The sequence below is a fragment of the Crinia signifera genome, chromosome 4, assembly GCF_055691185.1.
Source record: "Crinia signifera chromosome 4, ASM5569118v1, whole genome shotgun sequence".
Lineage (NCBI taxonomy): Eukaryota > Metazoa > Chordata > Amphibia > Anura > Myobatrachidae > Crinia > Crinia signifera.
Window position 1 is genome coordinate 130,744,005 of NC_139220.1, and position 19,007 is coordinate 130,763,011.

At 42.2% G+C, this 19,007-nt stretch overlaps 1 protein-coding gene and 2 pseudogenes across 3 annotated transcripts in view; 1 reads left to right on the top strand and 2 right to left on the bottom strand.

The window, feature by feature from the left end:
- RASSF3 (Ras association domain family member 3) overlaps positions 1–19,007 on the bottom strand; it is a 181,305-nt gene that overhangs the window by 85,503 nt on the left and 76,795 nt on the right. The window lies entirely within an intron of this gene.
- LOC146076123 (5S ribosomal RNA) lies at positions 8,325–8,444 on the bottom strand (annotated as a pseudogene).
- LOC146077308 (5S ribosomal RNA) lies at positions 8,903–9,022 on the top strand (annotated as a pseudogene).

A 19,007-nucleotide genomic window follows, 5' to 3' on the forward strand; every position in this document is an offset into this window, starting at 1 on the left:
ATCTAAAACGGTAATCTGCGGCAATGTTAAGGCTCTGACCCGTTTTAATTACCGTTTTAAATACCGGTTTTTAAAACGTGTCGGCGATGTGAAAGTGGTATTAAATACACACACACACACAAACATATATATATATATATATATATATATATATATATATATATATATATAATGTTATAAATAGATTTTACAATAATACATTATAAAACTGAAGTGCACACTTGCATTTTTCTTTTTCCTGTGTAGTTCTATAGGCCTTTAAAAATGGGGTGTGCAGTCCAAGTCCCCTTCTATAAAACTAAATTATCCTCATCGTAATAACCATGTATACAAATAATCGAAATGAAGTCAGAATTTTAAAGAGTCCCCTATATCGGGGTGGGTGGCAATTGAACAGAATAGTTGTGTGGGATTTTCCCTTCTTATGGGTTTCACAGACAATGGGGGTTATTCTAGTCCATTCTTTCTGACAAAATCCTTCTTAGATGGACAAAACCATGTGCACTGCGGGTGGGGCAGGTGTTACTTGTGCAGAGAGAATTAGATTTGGGTGGGGTTTTTCTTCAAAGTGAGATCTATATTGCAGTGTAAAAATAAAGCAGTCAGTATTTTCCCTGCACAGAAACAAAATAACTCACCCAAATCTAATTCTCTCTGCACATGTTACATCTGCCCCCCTGCAGTGCACATGGTTTTGTCCATCTAAGAAGGATTTTGTCAGAAAGAATGAACTAGAATAAACCCCAATGAGACCAAGTAAGACACAGCTCTCACCCACTATTATAGATACGCTTAAATTTTGGGAAAAATTAGATAAAACATCCCTCATTTACTAACCCTTCATTAAATATGCCTTTAAGAATATTACGTACTCTCATTCCCAATTTGGTCCTTTCTAAATGGGCCATCCTAGGCCTAACAACCCTAGGAGACATTTCAGAGGGAGGTAGATTGCTAGCTTTTATAGAAATACAGACAAGATTCGGCTTAACTGAGACAGAGTTCCTACATTATATGCAAATACAAAATTGGGTACGGAAAGCAAAGGGTACATATTAAGTCATGTGCCAACTGCGCTCCTGACACAATTAAACAAAACAGAAACAAAGGGAAGTATTTCATTTTGTTATAAATTTCTTATAGAAACGGGCCAAACTCCTAAAACTTTGACCCAACAATGGTGGGAGAGCAATTTGGGCCTCCAAATATCAGAAAGGCAATGGGAATTAATCTATGTTACCTCCTTTAACATGTTAAAATGCCTTAGGGCGGGATTCTCTAAACTAAAAATGCGGTAAAAACCCCGTTATCAGGGTTTTTACCGCATTTTGGGATGCTGTAAGCATCCCCCGCCGGGTTACCGCGGCGGGGGGCATCGCCAGAAAAATCTGGCGATGCCCCATAGAAGCCAATGGTCTTCTATCGCAACCCTCCGCCGCCCCGCGCCGACCCCCCGCCGCCCTGCATCGCCCCCTCCCCCCTCACCTGTGTCCGGGCAGCACAGCGCAGTGCTGCCCGGACCTGTGACCTCCTCCCTGCACTGATCCTCTTCCGGGTGCAGGGAGGAGGAGAGGCCGGCGCAGCAGAGCCGGGTGTGGGAGGGAGGGGAGAGCCGCCGGGACCTGCTGGGACCCGGCGACTCTCACCGCAAAGGACAGCTCTTAACGCAAGAGCTGTCCTTTGCCTTAATTATCGCATATGTTACAACATATGCGATAATTAAGTATGCGATGGGCGGCGAAGGGGGGCGGAGATTCTTAGAGAATCTCCCCCTTAATCATTCAGAAATGCCAGTGGAATTATTAAATAGGCCCTATTTGACCCCAGATAAATTACATTTATTTTGGCCATGTTCACAGTTCTGTTGGAGGGAATGCGGGGAGGTTAGACATATTTATCATGTGTTTTGGTCATGTCCAAAGATACAGCATAGATGGGAACAGGATGTTTTGAGGTTGAGTTAATGCGAAATCTGGATAATATGTGTCATGTAGCTATATAATGCTCGGCAAGTGAATGTCAAGCGTTAAATGCTATATACTATGTATTAAGTGTGTATTATGTACCCCTGGAATGTATTCCCTTTCTCTTTATAGTTTTTCCTCCATTTCCCTCTTTTTCTTTTCTCTTATTTTTTTGTGTTTTTTTGCTGATTTTTTATCTATATAACTATTGATGATCTTTTTTGTATGTATATGGAAAAAAAAGGGAAAACCTAATAAAGATTTAAATGTTAAAAAAAAAAAAAGGAATCCAGAATTTATAGTTTTGAAAATCGGTACTTGTTTCTTAGCGCATCGCATGGGCCATTATAGCGGCATGCGATGCGATTTTTTCATGTTTTTTTTGTACACCCCTATATCGCATCACATTGCATCGCATGTCCCGCAAAATCACATGCAATCGCATGCGATTTTATAGGGTGTGCAATGCCATGACATTAGGTATACAATAATATGATTGTATGTCCGAAAAATAGATTTAACTCACCCCCCCACTATCCACGCCACCCTAAAGAGACTTTTTCATTCCCCCACTATCCACGTCGGCGTGGAGTTGATATTAAATAGTGTGGCGAGCGCAGCGAGCCACCGAGCCCGAAGTGTGGCGAGCGTAGCGAGCCCCACGAGGGGATGCGCATTACTTTACAAGTATTCCGTGTCCCCTTGCGGGGCGCGCTGCACTCGCCACGCTTCGGGGTGGCGTGGATAGTGGTGGTGGGGGGGGGGGGGTTTGCGTTAAACCCATTTTTGGGACATACAATCATATTATTGTATACCATCACACACCCTATAAAATCACCTGCGATCGAATGCGTTTAAAAATCGCATGTGATTTTGCAGCAGATGCAATGTGATGGCCCGGGGCTGAGAGAGCAGTGAATAAATTACATAGGAAAATCGCATCACTACGCAGAATAGCCCACTAAGTAAATAGCTTAGTGGGCGCCGTGCTAGGAAACAAGTAACCTTATATCTGTAATTAAAATCTTTAAAGCCCACAGATTTGGGTGAAACATTATGGGGCATATTTAATTTGCTGGGTCAACACCAGCCTTATTTGTTTTCCTGTTTAATTAGCAGATCGAGAGGATACCGCTTGTTAGGGTAGGCTTGATTACGTTTGCAGATTGTGTGGGTGGAGCTTAGTTAATTAGCCGTTCTTTCTGGGCCACCATTAATTAATTATTAATAAATTAATATAGCTTAAAAGTGCTAAAATAAATCAGCTAACAATTTCTGCCAAACCTAAGTCTCTGAGTCTTTATTTCAGGTTTAGTTTGTAAGTTTGAAATGTGATGTATATACATGCTAGAGGTCACACACATCAGATGCTAGGATGTTTAAATATTTGGTACTTATGTAATATCTGGGCTCCTGTTTTTCTTATGAGACCGCATACCCTCTCGGGGTTCGCTGCGCTCGCCACGCTTCGGGCACGGTGGTTTGCTGCACTCGCCACACTATATAAAATCAACTTCATGCGTAGTTGGATAGTAGGGGTATGAAAAAATGGGGTGCATTTAACATGGGAGCCCAGATAATACATAAGTACCAAATATTATTTTCACTTTGTTAGGGTACAGGATGATTTCACCATTTTCTCTACACTTATCTAAGCTATTACCAGATTGAATTATTGTCCGATTGCTTTTTGTATTTGAACTAGCCGGGAATCAGCAACATGCATAGATGTGGTAATGGGCCACATGATAGGTGTATTAATTCAAGTTGCAGTAAAAAATTGGTTTACCACGGCTAATTGAATATGCCATGAATTTAGAATGAATTGGTTTTCTTGTGCTATTTGAAAGCAATGGGCTCTGAAATAAAACAGATCCTGATAATGATATCAAATAGGAAAAAGAAAAGGTGCAATGCAGGCCATACATCACGTACAGATTTACCAATCCGATCTGATCTACTTATCTAATATACAAATGACCATTGACCATTTGTGATCCATCTTGGAATCAGAAAAATCTGCATGGTTAATATCACCGATTTGCCAATCCTGACCATTTTTTGGCAGGTATATGGTTGTTAGGTTGACACATATTAAGTCAACATACATTGGGTCGACCACTGAAGGTCGACATGGCTTAAGTCGACACATGAAATAGGTCGAAACTGCTAGGCCAACAGGGTTGGAAGGTCGACACAAGCATTAGGTTGACAGTGGAAAGGTTGACATGTGTTTTTCACGCCGACATGTGCGCACAGGTGGTATTTCATACCTTACCATCCACTAGTGCATGGAGAGAGAATAGAATGGTGTGCCGAGCGTAACTCAGTAAACTTTGACGGTGTTCATGATGACATTCGGGAACTAAGGCTTGTGTCGACCTTCAAACCCTGTCGACCATAGCCATGTCGACTATACTGCGGTTGACCCAATGCATGTCAACCTAATATGTGTAGACCCAACGACCCATACCCTTTTTTGCCAAGGGGAGAAATTGTAGAAATCTTATATATTAAAGTTTATCATTTCTATGGCGTGGCGTCAGGGATTTGCACCAAACAATGCCTTTAGTTCAAGTATTTAAACAGTATTTGCCCAATTAGAATCCAGTAGTTGTTAAAATAAGAATTTACACTCTACTAGCATACACATAGGCCCTTATTCTAGCTGGTTCGGACGGATGCGTATTTCGTACGGGCACCGAGTGTTCTTAGCCCCGCCTACCGTATGGATTGCTCACACTGTCCGAATGCGGTAAGAAGCCGACCGAATGGACCGTGAGTGGATGTTTCATGTGAACAACTCCCCCATCTGTGGGAACCTCCCCTATCCTCCGATGGTCGCCGACCATCGAAGATGGACCGAGCGGTCAGACAGCTCCGAGTGCTCCAGAGCACTCAGACATTTCTCCGTGTGAAAGCAGGGATATGGGCGGGCAGTTGGCATCCGGCTATGTCCGGCTATGTCAGCTGTCCGCCCCCCACATGTGCGTCATGACCGGATTACCATACGTACGCCCAGCGTTTTCATGGGAACGCCCATGAAACGCAGGGCATATGCATATGGTAATGAGCCTAAACATCCCTTCATGCCCCTCTCCACCCCCTGCTCGGATTGTTCCGACCGATTGTTTTATTTACGGAATTCATGCCGTTTTCGGATGTGAGTGGCGTTCACACATGAGCAAAAACGCCACTGCACATGCGCAAACACCAAACATCAGCCATCCGACCGCACACGCAGCCGTCTGACTTAATCAGAATAAGGGCCATAGTTACTAAGAAAAACAAAACTGTAAATAACTTATTTATTAAGTTTCTTATATTGCGCAGCATATTCAGTTGCGCTTTACAAAAGGAGACAATTGGAGACAGTGATGCAACAATTTACAGATAGTCAAAGATATGAGGGCCCTGCTCACAAGCTTACAATCTATAAGGAAATAGGCATTGTTACACAAGGATAGATATTCTTTATTGCATTCATTCCACCAGAATGCAAAGGTTCCTGGTGTGCTATATGATACGGTAACCCAGCAGTTTGGCCAGGGCTCAGGAGGATGGAAATGTTCGGCGTAAAGTGTAAGGGACATTACAGTGTGTGGTGTTATGTTTAAGTGGAATTACGGCATGTGGCATAAGGTGTCAGGGGCATTCAAGGTGTGTGGCGTAATGTGTAAGCGGCATTATAGTATGTGGGGTAGTGTGAAAGTTGAATTACAGTGTGTGGCGTACAGTGAACTGTCAGGAGCATTATGGTGTTTGGCGTAATGTGTACGTAGCACTACGGTTTGTGGCGTATCGTGTAAGTGGCATAATGGGTAAGCGGCATTATGGGGGGGGGGGCAGAAAATATTTTGACAGGGGGGAGCAAAATTTATAGTTATGCCACTGGTAGAACAGGTAACCAATGAAGTGACTGACAGGGCCGCCGAGAGGCGGGGGGGCGGGTACATTTTACCAGGGCCCGGGCCTGTCAGGGGGGCCCGGGTCTCCGGACACACATAGAGCCGGCAGCCTACTATGCCCAGTGCTGACAAGAGGAGGGGTAAAAGGGTACAGCATATGTCAGGGGAGCCCGGGCTCACCTCACTCCTCCCTGGATCCCAGGTTTCGCGGTGGTGCGGTCGCTGTGGACGCCACAGTGTCCCTTTTGCAGTTTCCATTACTGACACAGACACTGTACGTACATAGCAGACGAACCCGGCCAGCGAGGGAACAGGAACAGTGGCATCATGGGAATTGTAGTTTATATTTTACTGGGTCACACTTTAAGCAGTTAAGGATAAACTACAAAATCCATGAGTCCATTGATCCCTTCTGATGCAGGGAGAAAGAGAGAGAGCAGCGCTGAGCGCTGACATCTGACCTGTACACTGTGGATCCGCGCTGGCATGTCTGCACTCTGTGATAAAGCTGTCATTTTGGGAGGGAGTCAGCGCTGCAGTTCTCTGCCTCCCCCTGCCTCCTTTGTGTTTACAGAAGCATCAGGTCAGCAGCGTCAGTAAGGACTCGTGGTGCACAAATATGTCCTTCATCATAACAGGGTAAAGAGCATTTTTATCTAACTGAACTACATTTATTTGTCAGCTATTTATATCACTATATATATATATATATGGGGAAGAAAGGATGTATGGCGCCACTTGTGTCCTTAGACTGTTCAAATATTCTGGTAAGAAATTAGTGTATACTGGTACCCTTTTTAGAAAAGGGATGTCAGCTAACCTCTAAAAATGGGCACCTTGGTAAGGGGTGTCACAGAAAACAATTGCAATTGGTTGAATAGAGGTAAGCGACAATAAATACCTGTATATTACACGAGATGCTTTTTATAATAAAAAAGGTTTATTTTAACATATAAAAAAAGGTGCACAATAGCACTAAAAATGGGAAACAGACAAAAATACAATTTATATAGAAAAAACACTGAAGTAAAAAATGCGAGATACTTTCTAAAAAGGCCTACATATGATGTCGCTAAAAAATGGGGAGGTAGATATATTAGGAGGTTTTAAAAGTAAAGGACTTATCTTTAGTGGAGGAGTCAGCAGGCAGTACCCAACGCGTTTCGTCTAGGAGACTTCTTCAAGGGGTGAGGGAGAGATGTGTATGGGGCTCTATTTATACCCAGTATGCTTAATGTACATGGTTATGAGGTCACATCCTGTGGGATGTGTCCTCCGTTTTTACATTCATGGTTTTATACATAATTTTCCTCTATTAATACAGTGGTTTAGTGGCTTAGTATTAGCTGACTCTTATTGCTAAAAAAACACAGGAAAAACAACATTAGGAAATGAGGAAACAATACATTTATGAGAGGGGGATGCGCGTCCCCACTTCCGGTGGGCGGACGTCACTTCCGCCCCGCTTCCTGTATACGTGTAGTTCAGTAAGCTAGGAAGACTTCCGCCCTTCCTAGGCGGAAGTATCGCGTTGCCACACTTCCGTTTTGTAGCGCTTTGCGGGGGTTGGCTGTGGCGGTTGTCCATCATGTTCAGGATTGCGATTTCAAGCTGTCTTGGCTCTAGCATGATTCTTGACTCTGTTCGGCGGCCATTTTGCCTGGGACCTTTGTGGACTTTTATATTGAAAAGCGGCCATCTTTGTGGATCTCAGTGCATAGATTTGGAGTTTGCTTGTGTTTTATTCATGTTTTCCTTCATGACGATTTCGTGTGGGACATGGGGGTATGAAATACATTGTATTAGTATTTGCACATTTGCATATTTGTATATGTAAATCACGTGACAATAATAATAAATATATATATACAGTGAATTTAAGAGATATCAAATATAGCAGTAATAATGATCTGGGATAAAAAATATATATTTTGGAATAAAAGTGATTCGAGAGGTAGAGAGTTATATGGCAGTACTCATGGTATAGCAGCAAACGAAATAGCAGCAAAAATTTTTTTTTTCTTTTTTATATACATATAATAGCAGCATAATTATTAAAGTGCTTAAGTATTAGGTGACCTTTATAAGGCAGTGGTGACCTCTGTATAGCAGTAATAATAATAGGAAGAAAAGGACAAGTTATGTACAGAGATAGTGTATATACTATAGTGATGAAACATATATAGGTGTTAAGAAAAATTTTTTAATTTGGTGTGAGTGACCTTGTGATTGTATTTTATTTATATTTTATTTATATTTAGTGGTTACAGTAGGTGTCTATATAAGACCTTGCTAACATATATTTAAGGACGATAGGTGGTTCGGTGATGGGTGACAGACAGATAGGAGAGGCTTTTAGAAAATGAATAAGAGGATGAGCGTGTCCAGGGGTGTGTGAACTGAGCTTTGGTATTTTTTGGGGTTGTCCTTATCACGAGGTTGTTTGCGTCTTTCATTACAGAACCTATTCTTCTCAGGTAGTCTCCTGTCCCGATACTGGACAGGCCCAAACACTGCTTGGCTGCCAAGATCGGACGAGATTGGGCATTGCCAGTGTGGTATGACTGTAATGTTTTTTTCTCTTTTTCTTCCTCTCGGACCTGAATACCTCTCGGACCCGAGTACCTATTTGCTCAGAAAGTGTGTAGGAGAAAAAGGATACAAGGAGATAAACATAAGAAGAAAAAATTGAGGGGGGTGGGGGGGGTGAAGGGGTGCATTTGTGTGGAAAACACAGGGGGATAAGATTCCTCTCGCAGGAGGATTACAGGACCTTTACAGGAACGGAGCGATTTCATATCCCTCATTTAAACCACTCGGATGTAGTGTCTGGAATCCTCCTGCGAGAGGAACCTTATCCCCCTGTGTTTTCCACACAAATGCACCCCTTCACCCCCCCCCCCACCCCCCTCAATTTTTTCTTCTTATGTTTATCTCCTTGTATCCTTTTTCTCCTACACACTTTCTGAGCAAATAGGTACTCGGGTCCGAGAGGTATTCAGGTCCGAGAGGAAGAAAAAGAGAAAAAAACATTACAGTCATACCACACTGGCAATGCCCAATCTCGTCCGATCTTGGCAGCCAAGCAGTGTTTGGGCCTGTCCAGTATCGGGACAGGAGACTACCTGAGAAGAACAGGTTCTGTAATGAAAGACGCAAACAACCTCGTGATAAGGACAACCCCAAAAAATACCAAAGCTCAGTTCACACACCCCTGGACACGCTCATCCTCTTATTCATTTTCTAAAAGCCTCTCCTATCTGTCTGTCACCCATCACCGAACCACCTATCGTCCTTAAATATATGTTAGCAAGGTCTTATATAGACACCTACTGTAACCACTAAATATAAATAAAATATAAATAAAATACAATCACAAGGTCACTCACACCAAATTAAAAAAATTTTCTTAACACCTATATATGTTTCATCACTATAGTATATACACTATCTCTGTACATAACTTGTCCTTTTCTTCCTATTATTATTACTGCTATACAGAGGTCACCACTGCCTTATAAAGGTCACCTAATACTTAAGCACTTTAATAATTATGCTGCTATTATATGTATATAAAAAAGGAAAAAAAATTTTTGCTGCTATTTCGTTTGCTGCTATACCATGAGTACTGCCATATAACTCTCTACCTCTCGAATCACTTTTATTTCAAAATATATATTTTTTATCCCAGATCATTATTACTGCTATATTTGATATCTCTTAAATTCACTGTATATATATATTTATTATTATTGTCACGTGATTTACATATACAAATATGCAAATGTGCAAATACTAATACAATGTATTTCATACCCCCATGTCCCACACGAAATCGTCATGAAGGAAAACATGAATAAAACACAAGCAAACTCCAAATCTATGCACTGAGATCCACAAAGATGGCCGCTTTTCAATATAAAAGTCCACAAAGGTCCCAGGCAAAATGGCCGCCGAACAGAGTCAAGAATCATGCTAGAGCCAAGACAGCTTGAAATCGCAATCCTGAACATGATGGACAACCGCCACAGCCAACCCCCGCAAAGCGCTACAAAACGGAAGTGTGGCAACGCGATACTTCCGCCTAGGAAGGGCGGAAGTCTTCCTAGCTTACTGAACTACACGTATACAGGAAGCGGGGCGGAAGTGACGTCCGCCCACCGGAAGTGGGGACGCGCATCCCCCTCTCATAAATGTATTGTTTCCTCATTTCCTAATGTTGTTTTTCCTGCGTTTTTTTAGCAATAAGAGTCAGCTAATACTAAGCCACTAAACCACTGTATTAATAGAGGAAAATTATGTATAAAACCATGAATGTAAAAACGGAGGACACATCCCACAGGATGTGACCTCATAACCATGTACATTAAGCATACTGGGTATAAATAGAGCCCCATACACATCTCTCCCTCACCCCTTGAAGAAGTCTCCTAGACGAAACGCGTTGGGTACTGCCTGCTGACTCCTCCACTAAAGATAAGTCCTTTACTTTTAAAACCTCCTAATATATCTACCTCCCCATTTTTTAGCGACATCATATGTAGGCCTTTTTAGAAAGTATCTCGCATTTTTTACTTCAGTGTTTTTTCTATATAAATTGTATTTTTGTCTGTTTCCCATTTTTAGTGCTATTGTGCACCTTTTTTTATATGTTAAAATAAACCTTTTTTATTATAAAAAGCATCTCGTGTAATATACAGGTATTTATTGTCGCTTACCTCTATTCAACCAATTGCAATATATATATATATATATATTTATATATATTTATATTTGAGAGTATGACCACTCCCACCAGCTGCATAATTAGACATTTTGCTCCCCCCCCTGCTTTGGGTTCCCAATACATTATATATATTTTTTACCTAAGTGCTCGTTGCCAAGGGTTACATATGCTCATTGTCAGCAATTGGAGCAGTGGCCAGAATTATGCAGAATGAGAGGTGAGCACTGAAAAGTTGCGGGACCTCGGCAATGGTGGGCGAGGGCAGCAGTCAGCTGCTCCAGGTCCTGTAGGACTCCAGGGCATTGCAGCAGTAGCTGGGAGGGCATCCGCAAGTAAATGTATTTTTTATGCCTGTCTACTTTTGGTATGTCCCACATGTGTATTGTTCTAGTATGCGTGGCACACTACCCTCAAGGACACGCCCCTTTTAACGTGACCATGCCCATTTTTCTGGAGCGAGCGCGCCTTCGGCGCGCACATAAAACCAACCTTCACTTTCCCATTCACCCACTTTACATTCTCCACTTCGTCTACTGTATATATATATATATATATATATATATATATATATATATATATATATATATATATATATATATATATAAACAGCGTTAGACCCGGCACTATTAAACAAGGTAACTGCCTCCGGTGCCCCTGCAGCTGGCAAAGTCAGTCAGCATACATACAAAATCCCTTAGCGCGGCACTCGGAGTGAGTGAATAATCAAATACTCAGACAGAGATTAGTTTCATCAATGAAACTAATCTCTGTCTGAGTATTTGATTATTCACTCACTCCGAGTGCCGCGCTAAGGGATTTTGTATATATATATATATATATATATATATATATATATATATATATATATATATATATACATAGGCTCGAAACGCCATTGGCAAATACAGATTTTGTCTCTAACAAGAGCCGGGAGTGACGTTCCTTTCTTCACTGTTATATATATATATATATATATATATATATAAAATTCCTCCAAAGATGGTCATTTGGTCAGACTTCTTTAAAAATTCCTTTATGGCCCAACAGTTTCGGGGGCTCCCCCCATCATCAGCGTGCTACTGTCCATGAAGATGGGGGGAGACCCCCAAAACTGTTGGACAATAAAGGACGTTTTTTTAAGAAAGCTGACCAAGTGTCGCTATCTTTGGAGGAATGGGTTTTACTCATGTGCTAAACATGCCCTTCTGTGGTCACACCCCCCATGGGGGCCCTGGGACGTTGTTGTACCAGGGCCCAGGATTTCTCTTGGCGGCCCTGGTGACTGATAGAGTAGCTTTGCAGATGATGAACCTATGGCTAGGAAGATTAGCCTCGCAGCTGCATTCATGATGGACTTAAGAAGTGGCGAGTCTGTATAGGGGAAGGCCAATAAGGAGACTATTGCAATAATCAATATGTGAGATGATGGGAGCATGGATTAGAGTTTTAGCAGTGTCCTGTGTAAGGTAAGGGTGGATTTTGAATATGTTTTTTAGGTGCATGTGACATGATTTTGAGATATATTGAATGTGGAGAACAAAGGAAAGTTCAGAGTAGAGATTAACACCTAGGCAGCTTGAGAGGAAGGAGGGATTGTCATATTCTTAATAGTGATAGAGATTTCTGATTGGTAAATGGTAACTACTATTTATTAGTGGAAATATAATTAATTCTGTTTTAGAAATATTCAGTTTGAGGTGGCAAGATGAAATCCAGGATGAAACTGCAAATGTACTTAATTTAATATAGTGCATAATATATATTTTTTTTTTGCAAAGGATTACCTGTAACACACTTTTAAATATTTGAAGTCCTATAAAGCAGTGTACACTTGGTGCGATTCTGGCTGATCTATTTTCACTATACTGTATAGTAAAAATTTTATAGAAAGTTAGTCTGAATCGCACAGTGTTCAGCCACATTTGATGCCGATGCGCGCCCCCATTTAGAATAAAAAACAGAGACTGTGCAGGCAAGTCTCGCCTGTAGAATTTATTTTGCCTAGTGCCAAATTGCAAGGTAATCTAATCTACAATACATCTAAAGTGCAGTTAGCCAAAATCAAATAGTCAAAATTGAATCGCCCTGAATCGCACTGTACCCACACCTTAAATGTAAAAAACCCACTACATAATGTAGCAATGGGAATGCAGTACAACCTTGATATTAAAAAGCAGGTATATTGATGTAGCAAGAGGCCAAAATATCACTGCCTTTAATAGCCCGGTTGCCAGGATCTAGTGACGTTAGATATCGACTGTAACTACATTTGCCAGTTTCTTTATTGACATCATTAACTTAAGGAAGACCACAGAACAGCATCCCATAAATTAATAATTAGCTTATGCCACTATATTTGTAGATGTTATGTCTGCAGAGGAAGCCAGCAGTTCATTACAAGTATTTTCTGTTCTGTATTTGATGTCTTATGCCACTTTACAGTATATTACTACTGCTGGATTTCACAGTAGTTCACCTTAAATTAAGCCCTCAACTGCAGGTGGAAAGTAAGCGCAACACAATCAGAGACAAAATAGCAACAACAACAAGTGCATCATAATTTAATGCATGAAGTTTATTGTAATAATTTATAACAAACCTTTGTTTAGCTAAGGCTGGGTGCACATTAGAACAATATATTGGTAGCAAGTTGGCCGGTGTTACACAACCCTGCAGCACTGCCAATATATACTGCAGATATATCAGCGGGTTGTGTGTACAGGCGACCTACTAACTGGTCATACGCTGGCCACAGGGATGGACATCACAGCTGGGTGGGCAAATTCCAATGTACATCCAGTTGTACATCCAGCTGCATAGGCTATTGAGCAGCTGATTGGCAAGCTGATTCAGTAGCTGGTTTGACAATTGGCAACGGAGTTTGCTGCACTACATTAGAAACTGTTAATAAATAAATGAAATAAATAAGTGTGTATATTTACTAAAATCAACTACACTATGTTGGTGGATTCTTTGGCATAGTGTGTACCCAGCTATAGATCACAGACACTGAAAGTGGTTGTCTTGTTCCTTGCATATTTATTTATTTATTAACAGTTTCTTATATAGCGCACACATATTCCGCAGCGCTTTACAGAGTATAGTTGAACATTCACATCAGTCCCTGCCCCAGTGGAGCTTACAATCTATATTCCCTAACACATGTACACGCACACACAGACATTCTAGGGTTAATTTTGTTGGAAGCCAATTGACCTACCTGTATATTTTTGGATTGTGGGAGGAAACCGGAATGGATATTCTGATACATGGATGTATTCCAGGAACAGGCATTTTAGCAGTATTAGCATGAAGTCACAGACACAACTGCAGTGAAATACGTAAGGAGGGCTTCCTGTGCTCTGTGAGGAGGGATCCCCAGTCTCCAACAGACCCTGCCATGATGTATGCATTCTGTATGCCCTAGGTGCAATCGCTGGGACGTTCCTTGTTGGTTTGCCTCCTGCTAGTGGAGGCATGTGAAGGGATGTGTTCTCATACACATCACCTCACATGGTACCGAGGGGATTTGGGGCAGGGTGGGGTGGGTATTTGACTGGGCTGCGTCTCAGTTGCTTGGTAAACTGCGACGTTCACAGCATACCAAGCCAACTTGAATCAGGGCCATGGTGCGAGTTTATAAATGAATAAACTTAAAAAAGTTAGCCAGAACTGCAGTGGAGGCTTGCGACATTGATGCGCATCCCCGTGGCATAGGTATTGCAAGGGTTAACAGACTGTGCAGGCAAGTCGAATGTTGGATTTGGTTGCTGATTGCTGCTCCCCTGGCCGGTGACGGGACCGGCACAGCGACGGCAGCGGGTGAGCTGCTCTTACCTGGACCGGTGGGATGGTGCAGGGGTGGGTGGGAGCTTACGGTGGGGGCCACCGGGTGAGCTGCTGCTGCTCACCTGGCGCAGTCCTCCCTGCCTCAATCTGACATTTTTTCAAGTCGGATTGAGATTGCCGGAAACAGGGCCAAAACCTGTCGGATTTGTTAGCATTTCCGTCAAAAGTAGGTGGACCCGTGGCTATTCCGCCAATCCTCCTAGTTTCCAACAGGTCGGAATGCTCCAAAAAAGCAGCCAGTATTGAATAGGTCAGAACCCCTTCTGACCTAAATCAGTCAATTAGTAGTGTCTGAACAAAATTGCAGATTCCAATATAGATAATGGATATACTATTTACTAGAAAGTCAATGTGGTTGTTATAATACAGTAGCGCATGCAGGGGGGGTTTCTGAGTACCCAGAACCCCCCCCCCATGAATTTAAGGACCTTAGACTGAAAGCTGAGGGTCCCCTCTTTCTATGGGTACAAGAATTTTAAAAATCGGCCCTGGGGAACCGGAGATATCTGACTTCAAAGCAGTGATCCCCATCCAAGCCTGTTAATTGCTCTTCCCAGTCAGATATTTCAGGTTTTGCCTGACTTAGGCCAGTATTCAATGAGCAAAATTTGCCTTGTTTTATGGCGAGTTTGTGCTGTTTTCGCGTTGGAAGGAGCATTTTGCTCTCCAAAAGTGAACCACCCTATTCAATGTGATATTTTCGCCATCTTTTTAAGTGATTTTCGCCGTGTCTCTCCGTGTAGCAATTCTCCATCTTTTCATGGAGAACTGGAATGTGAACTTTTAAACTAAAAGGTTTTTTTTTTTAATTTTGGTGTAAAAAAATCAGGATTTTTTTTCTGTGAAGGGGCATGTTATTTTTATTCATGTGCTTATAGCACATGAATATATATTTAATTAAAAAAAAATATTTTTTAAATTGATTTTTTTTTTTTTTTTTACACAGAGCAGCCAGCAGGGGGCCGGAGCTCTCGAGCCACTCATAAGATATTCATATATTCACTGCATCCGATCATTACATATGCACGATCGGGTGCAGTGAATACTGGGTCCCCCGCTGGCTATAGGTGGGGGGGGGGCAGCTTGTGCTGCCTGGGTCCCGGGGAGCCCTCCTCCCCTCCACATATGTTCTGGGGCAGCCAGGGAGACTTTAATCTCCCTGGCTGCCACCGTCCCCCGGCTCCCTGCCAGCTCCCTGCCGCGGACGCTCGTCCGCTGCAGGGGTTAAGACTCGCCGCGAGTGGCGGCGAGTCTTAACCATATTGAATAGTGGGAGCAGGAGAGGCAGCGAGCCCTCCGGAACAGGGCGAATGCATGGCGAGAGAAAAAATCTCTCGCCATGCACAGAGAATTTTTCACGTTGAATACTGCCCTTAGAGTTTTTCTGAGGGTATATTCCAAAAGCTGGGACTCTCCCCTTTTGATGGACACCAGTAGCTTGTCTCTACTGTGCCCAGAACCAGAGATATCGGCCTTCCAGCAGCTGGTTACTGCTCCAGCTCCACACACCGTATGTAGTTTTATAAACTTGTTGGCAGATTGCTCTGCCTCCTGCACCCCTAGTTCTGAAGGGAAACAGTCATCTGTCAGACCACACTTAGGTCGACAGTCATTAGGTCGACCACGAAAGGTCGACTGGCCCCAAGGTCGACAGGGTTAAAGGTCGACATGGGTCAAGGTCGACATGACTTAAGGTCGACATGGGCCAAGGTAGACATGGGTTTAGGTAGACAGTCAGTAGGTCAACATGAGTTTTTCACTGTTTTTTTGAGCCGACATGTGCCGACAGGCGGTATTTCATGCCCTACCATCCACTAGGGCGTGGTGGGAGAATAAAATAGTGTGCCCGAAGCATTGCGAGCGAAGCGAGCGATGCGAGGGGCTGCGGTTCAACTCCAACTGTGTCCATGTCGACTGTGTCGACATTCGGGTCAAAAACAGTGAAAAACTCATGTCGACCTAATGACTGTCGACCTAATCCCATGTCGACATTGGCCCATGTTGACCTTAAGTCATTTCGACCTGGACCCATGTCGACCTTCAACCCTGTCGACCTTGGGGCCAGTCAACCTTCCGGGGTCGACCTAATGACTGTAGACCTGGTCTGACAGATGTACCGAATCCGTTCTGAATCCCCTAGTCCCCAGTACCAGTTGGTAGGTGGGATTCTCTAGTTTTTAATTCCATTAAAAGCTAAGAAATTAATTCCGGGAACTGGAGATATCTGCAGTCAAGCAAGCTGTCCTCCCACCAGGAAATTATGAATAATAAGCCCACTCCACTATACACCCCTCCTCTGCATATTAAACATCCTCTACCACCCTGGAAGTTATGTATCAGGGCCCCTTCATTCAGCCCAATGCTCCCTTCTCCCACCCCATCTCCCACTATCTGTGCAGTAAAGGGGTAATTAGTGGAAATTACTGATCCAGGCCCTACATGCTGAGCGGTTGATATAATACCCCTTACCACCCGCGGGACATCAAAGCTTCCGCTCATAGCACCCCCCACTCCTACCACTGGAGGATAGGTAGGGGCCCCAATACATTGCTATACCCAGGGGTCTACACTGCTGTTATGTGTGTGTGTGTGTGTATGTATATATATATATATATATATATATATATATATATATATATATATATATATATATATATATATATATATATGTTATTATTATTTATATACATTTGGGGGTTTATTCTAGTTCATTCTTTCTGACAAAATCCTTCTTAGATGGACAAAACCATGTGCACTGCAGGGGGGCAGATGTAACATGTGCAGAGAGAATTAGATTTGGGTGAGTTATTTTGTTTCTGTTCAGGGAAAATACTGACTGCATGATTTTACACTTCAATATAGATCTCACTTTGAAGAAAAACCCCACCCAAATCTAATTCTCTCTGCACAAGTTACATCTGCCCCACCCGCAGTGCACATGGTTTTGTCCATCTAAGAAGGATTTTGTCAGAAAGAATGGACTAGAATAACCCCCTAGGTCTATCTATAATACTTTAACTGACCCGGCATATACTGGGTCACCTAAGTGTCCATCTCCGTGCTTTGCTCCGTCCCTCTCTGGAAACCCCCTTCTGAAAATCCTGCGTTTGCCCCTGTAATAATAATAATAATAATAAGTTATCTGGTGACTATTTTGTGTGAGGCAATTCAACTCATTTTAATAGGTACAGTCATACAGTACATTGCAAAACGCTGCTCATGATGAAGCATGCTATGTAGAAATGTATACTCAAGGCAAGCTGTTTGCACCCTCTGCTGGTTTAAACAAGTAAAAGCAACTCCACATACTGATTTATAGTACATAATATAAATAAAAAGTAAAATTTAAACAAAAATGTGCAAATTTGTATAGTTTTTTTTTTTTTTTGTGACTGTGTATCTTGTGGTTTCTAGACTTGTCCAAAAGATAGCCTTCAGTGTATAGGTCAGCACATAAAGCAACATAATAATAATAATCAGGAGAGAAGTTCTGAAATAATAGTAATAAAAGTAAATGTAAAAGTAAAAGTACACATATTTACCACATAAGCTCATTCGTATTGTTTTCTGCTTCGAAAGCTCACTGTTCTGGCACACAGCAAAGGAAACATATATACATATTTAAAGTTTAAAGAAAATAAATATTTTAGCTCAGGTGAATTTTATGGTAAAATCTAGTTACATCGCCGGTCAGTACAGTGTTCTCACTGACAGTGATCTACAGTGCTCAGATAGCGCAGCAACATCTCCCAGGGTGTAGGCCCTTAAGATAAAGCCTTGTCAAACCTGTTTGTCTACTATTGGGCAAGACTAGCCCGGATGTAAGGTCAAGGTGAAAATGTATAATGTTATCATTACAGACTTCTAAAATAATAGGAATGTATTGCCAGACTTTCCAATGCATTCAAATCATATTGGATCAACATGAATGGATTTCTGCTATTTAACTTTTCAAGTGTTGACAAATGCCCATAGATATGGACACACATGTAACAGCCTGTGATTTGTAGGTCCATGTTACCTCAAGGTTCTTCCTGCCTCTCTTAACCATAACTGCATTACTTAGAAAGTGGAGAAACCAAACATGTGGCTTTAGGACCTGCTGCTTGCTCCAGCCTGGACCTTGTTAGACTAGTATACTCATTTGTCTAGTCCAGGGCTGGGTAATTGCAGCCCTCCAGATGTTGATGAACTACACATCCCAGGATGCTTTGCATTAGTTTTGCTATGTGGCCATGCTGAAACTGATGCAAGGCATGCTGGGATGTGTAGTTCATCAACATCTGGAGGGCCGCAATTGCCCAGCCCTGGTCTAGTCCCTTCTTTGTGCTGACAGCTAGAGCAACATGGACCCAGGAGCTTTCATCGGGCTGTCTATGATTCTGTATTCTACAAGCTTCTTATTTTCTGTGATTGGATTCTTTCCAAATGTGAGCCTCAAATTGTCTTTGAATGTTCCCTCTCAACTTTTGCATTTCCTGAACCCACTAAGTCCTCATAAGTCCATTGGGGTCCAAACTGATTATTTGGGGGCCCTGGTGGAGGAATAAGCAAAAAAGA